Here is a 5,828-nt window from a genome sequence, read left to right on the forward strand (position 1 = left end):
AACAAGCATGTGCGGAGAACACCACCCTGCCTACGCAATTACCAGCTCCTGTAGTGCCGGGTGAGAGCAGCGGACGACATGATGAAGGGGGTGCAATAGTACTAGCTGATGTAATTTCTCCTCTAGAACAGAGAATGGATAATGAGAAGGAGGTCGACCCTATGGATTACATCAATACAAACGCGTATGACTGTGACATAGATATGATGAGTCAACCATATGACGAATCGGGCTATCAGCTTGCTAATGAGGATATGGATGATATGCCCGGGCAGGGTCGTAGCAGGGATTGCAAAAAGTCTCTCTTCATGAAATCCTCACAAGACACGCCTGAAGATGCCGCCTCAACACAGGCTCAACTAGCCGGGCACGAGGGTCGTACAGTACTTAGCCCGGGAACACTGGGGCAGGTGTTAAGGAAGGGCCTGGAAGGTGTGCCCAAGAAAAAGGAGAGGAAGAGATCGAGGAAGATAACTGCCTCCAAACAAGCAAGAGCACATAGCAGCCAGACGATGCATTCTGAAGAGCGTGTACCCGTGAAAGGTGCGGTCATGTTCCGTCTCACGAGCGAGCCGATGCTACCGCCGAAACCGCTGGAGGCACTATCAGGGGATCTCAGGAGACTGCACGACCATGTGCTTTCGATTGAGAAAAGCCTACTAGCCTCAAAGGATCCAGGATATCCGACATACGCGGCTCGTGTGCCTGAGGGGAAGTGCTACGTGGAGACACGGCCCGCGGAGGTGTTCTTCCCGCGGTTTGACCATATCTTTGAGATGTTTCTAATAAGGCGGCTCGATTTTACAATCGTCCGCCTTTTTGCGCTACATATGAGCTCCGTCATGAAGAGTGAAGAAGTCTCGCAAATCTGTGTGGCGGATCCATACTACATGCACGAGTCTTTCTTGAGTCTCGGCGACTTTGAGCGTGAAACTGCTAGGGAGTACCTCCAAAATTTCATGGTATAGAATAAGGACCGGGAAATTGTCCTCGTGCCTTATCATCCAAAGTAAGTCAGTTCCGGACAACCCTTTCGTACATTTCAACCATTCCTTCTCTCTCATATGGGGAATAATTTGAGGTGTCTTTTCCCCGCAGCAACGGGCGCGCCATCCTTATCGTTCTTTATCCGCAAGTCTCCCACGCCGTGTATTTTGACCCTTCCAGAGACTACGAGATAAAAGACTACACCCACATAATGAATATTCTAGATGATGCTCTCCAAGGCTTCAGCTTTAGAGGTGGCCACGTGCAGATCAGGAAACAAAGTAACAAGAAGATGGGTTTCGCGCATAAAACCGACTTCTCCTCCATCCATGTCCCAAAACAAAGCAAGAAGGATGGATTCTACATCGTCCATCTCATGATTCAGTTCAACACGGATCACCAAAAGCTTCGCATGAGAAGCAGAAATGATGATCATATCCACAAGTGGCTAGAATCTCATGGAGAAGCGGATTATAAACTTAGAGATGACTTCTTTCGCAAAGCGACATTGCGACGATCATCATGAAAGAAGTCGGTCGATGAGAAGGGGATGTTCCACCACGGCCCTATATCGCAAGCTGACGTCCGAACTCGCATAGGCATGCAACATCTAGACCTCACGCCGTTCAAGAAGCTAGGGTTCATCCTCGATGATATGGAAGGATGGAACTTCTAGTGATTTATGATGCCGATGATGATGATATGTGTCGGTTGAACTTGTATACTTTTTGTAGCGATGAAACTTTGTGATGTCCACGGTCCCTGTCGAACTTGCGTAACGCTACTTTGTTAGTTTGTGTACGATGACCTGCTTACCTCTAGTTAATTAATTTGCGTACTGTATGTTGCATCTAGCTGCTAACCCTTTCTTTTTCGATGTTGCTCTAGTATATTTTGTTGCATATATATGATTGTACATCCTCTTCATGAATATGCATCTCTAACAGGTACCTAGTTTCTTGATGGCGAGATGGAATTGCTATGTCGTGTACAAAGGGAAGGTTCCGGGGGTGTACAACGAGTGGCATGAGTGTCAGGCGCAAGTGAATGGGTTCACGGGCGCCAGCCATAAAGGCTTCAAAAGCAGACAAGAAGGAGAAGCTAGTTACATGAGGTTCACGCTAGCGCGAGAGAGGACTCGTAACCGCCACCTCATGTACTGCATAGTTCCGCTCTCAATCATAGTGATAGCTCTTCTTGCATGTACCTTTGTTTAGATGGATGACGTTGTTGTAGTTGCAAGTATTCGAGACTTGCATGTTCGAGATGATGACAAGATACCACTTTGTGTTGGATGATGATTATGATGAGACTATTTGTATGTATATGCTACGGTTACATTTGTGGTCTCGCAGGCATTTGTATGTGTATCATGATGACATTTCTATGTGCTAAAGATTCTTCTATAAAGCCTGTTCAAATACAAAACAAATATGCCAAAAAAAAACAAAAAACTACTTAAATTAGCAGTAGCGACTGTATAAAAGTTAGCAGCAGCGCCGTGATAGCAGTAGCGCGTCCAGGAAAAGCGCACTAGATCTACTAGCAGTAGCGAGCTTCTGCTAACCGTGCTGCTAATACACTTGTGTAGCAGTAGCGCCTGTGAGCACGCGCTACTGCTATGTGTTAGATGTAGCGCCTTATTAGTAGCGCCGCTACCCGCGCTACTGATACACCTAAAACCCGCACTGCTGCTAGCCTTTTCCCTAGTAGTGTTCATGCCCGGGCAGAGCGGACGCGACCTCTCACTGGCGCAGGAGTGATGGTTGCTTCGTCCGTCCAACTTACTGCTGGGTCTATGTGATTTGACGGCTCATTGGTCTTTATTACTGAGGTGGTAGGACTGCTGGATGTCCCACGCTTTCGGCGAAAGGAGGTAGTAGATTACAATTTTCTCCATTCTTAAAGCGTAGGAGTGCAAGAGCAATGAAAACACGCAGGCTCAGTGATTACATGGCCCACCTCACACTATCACCGTGTGACACCTAACTCTTTACATAGTACTCCCTCCGTTCCTAAATATTATTAGATGAGTCCCCGCGCGTTGCCGCGGAACAGTGGTATATCTCTTTGCGCAAAATTATCAATTTCATAGAACTAAAAAAAATCTATAACCGCATGACAAATGTGGTAGCCAAACTAAATAAACTCCCATCATCATTTAGATCATCCCATGTAAGGAAAAAAGATCAGCCAACTCCTACTGCATAATTGGATTATATTTTTCTTTTTGACATGTTAACGAGACTTGAAAGCTCACTTACATGCATGCTACCGGTGCATGCTTGCATGCAGACATGTTCATGTGATTTAAAACCCACTCACATGCATGTGCCACTGTATTTCTGCATGCTTGCATGTGGCTTAGTGCGGAGCCTCTCAACGTCTAGATCATACGGCTATTTTGACTGATTTACTTCATCTAATGGCTACATCAATTTTGATGATGTGGCTCAAGGAGAGGATAGAGAATTCCTAGTAGTGGGGGCTAGCTATTACTAGTAGATAAGTCTTTGTAGAGATTCCACTAGGTGAACTACATACGGAACAAAATGAATGAATCTACACTTAAAATGCATCTATATACATCCGCATGTGGTTAATGGTGAAATCTCTACAAAGACTTATATTTAGGAACGGAGGAAGTACTAGTATAGTACTAGTACGTACTGTAATTTATCAGCGAGATAAATTTGTACAATGCTATGAAGCTTCCAGCTCCTGTTACATGTATGTTGCGTCCAAGGTTGCCCGTTGCAACATTTCATCAAATACAAAGGAGACTAACATGCATGCTATTGCATCTTAATGATTGACAGATCATAGCAAATATGTACTCCCTCCGTTCCAAAATAAGTGTCTCAACTTTGTGCAAACTTTAGTACAAAGTTGTACTACTACTAAAGTTGACACTTATTTTGGAACAGAGGCAGCTAAAGAAAAAAACGATCCATGCAGTCCCTAGCCCTTGAGTCGTGAACCTTGACCAGGCTTCAATTTGCTGGCAACGTTCGAGCTTCCTAATAAATGAAGTTTGCAACCTTTTACCATCAGATCATTTTGTGCAGTTTCACCAAAATCGAGATGAGCATCCCTGTGGCAAAGAAATTGAAGAAGCGTGATTAGAATACGATTACTAGGACTAGTTGATGAGACATAAACTCATCACAAATACAGTACGTAGAAGCCAGTAGAGGTATCAGGTATGTGTGGAGCAAATAAGTAGAGAAATATCCACATGGAGTGATGTGGGCAGTTGGAGCAGTGGTGCAAGCCGGTTGTAAAGGGAGTTGTACCCGAGGGACGTAGCTCAACCTTGAGGAGGGCGGCGGGAGGCAGCAACTGCCCATGTCGCGGCAGTGAGCAAGGGACGAAGGCAACCTCATCGGCTTTGTGAGAGTGAACGGCGGGGACCCCTGATCAGGACGTGCCGACAGTGGGTTTTCGCCGTCGGCGACGGCCACCGCATCTACACTAAACAACCACCCCTTCCCCAAGCGGACGTGATCCTCCGGGATGTTAGAGATGTGGCCACAGTCTTTTTATGCAGGAGAGTGTGAAGAGAGCAACCCCAGCAAGCAACCGTGTAGGCTGGCCCGTCCTGACTATGTATATAGTGGAGCGGTTTCCTTTTCTCTCCATATGAACCTATCATATTGCGTACGTGCCACTGAAGAAAAAATATATTTATAAATGACGCGGCACCTACTACTCGTTCTCCTATAACCTTGCGCTTGGCATCTCCAAAATATTAACCTTGCGATTGGCTCTTCGCCTCTTCGGGAAGTCGAGCAATAATGGTAGTGCAGTATATATCGTTCTGGTTATATGAGACCGAATGAATTGCTGCACGTCCACCACATGGGCGAGGGTCGTGGGGCGAGGGAGAGTGCTACTACATAAGGAGCAAAATGAGTGAATGTACACTCTAAAATACGTCTATATACATCAGTGTTTGGAGTATGTACTAGTAGTTCATATTGAAATCTACTAAAGGACATATATATTCCAAACAATACGATATAATCTCTATAACCAAGGTAGTAGGGACGAGGAGTAAACAGAGGGAATAGTAATTTTTTCTCCTCGTCATGCGAGCCACCGCACGCATGGGCGAGGGAGGAGCAAGCTTCACCTCATCCTGCGAGCCACCGCGCCCGTGGGCGGGGGAGATGGCATACTAAGCAAGCTTCTCCTCATTCGGCGAGTTGACGGGACACATCAAAAGTATTCCAGTGTATAGAGCCTTGCCTCTAAGGTAGGCCCCACATGGTTTGCCTCTTTTTTTAATTTAACATAATGCGTCAAGTCGCAATTTGTTTGTTCACCCGTGGTAGACGATCCTCCCTCCACCAAGTGGACAACTAGTACATGTGGAAAATTACCACGTGGGCTTCCTTTTTCGTACAGAAATGAGCTCCACTGTGTACCCGCGCGAGTGTGGTTGGGAAAGAGACGGGAGTACGTGCGCCGTGCATGCACCTCTTCTCTTCATGCACGTCCCCCACCTACGTGGTTGTGTGTGAGAGATACAAACCACGTTTGTGAGTGTTTGTTGTTTTGTGGTGGGGGTGGGGGTGGGGTGGGGGGTTGATTTCGTGAATTATTTGTGGGAATATGTGTCGATGACATCTCAAACAAAATCTTGCATGCAATGTGTGTGAAATGGAGGCCTACCCATATCATACATAGAGGGTCGGGCAATCCACGTGAAGAGAGGGAGGGGTCATAGCTATCGATAGAGTCGAAGAGAGGATCAAGTGGGTGGGTGCGAGATCAATGAAGAGAGCCATCGAAATTGTGTGTGTGTGTGTGTGTGTGTGTGTGTGCAAGTCAAAGAT

The sequence above is a fragment of the Triticum dicoccoides genome, chromosome 6B (genome assembly GCF_002162155.2).
Source record: "Triticum dicoccoides isolate Atlit2015 ecotype Zavitan chromosome 6B, WEW_v2.0, whole genome shotgun sequence".
In the NCBI taxonomy this organism is placed as follows: Eukaryota; Viridiplantae; Streptophyta; class Magnoliopsida; order Poales; family Poaceae; genus Triticum; species Triticum dicoccoides.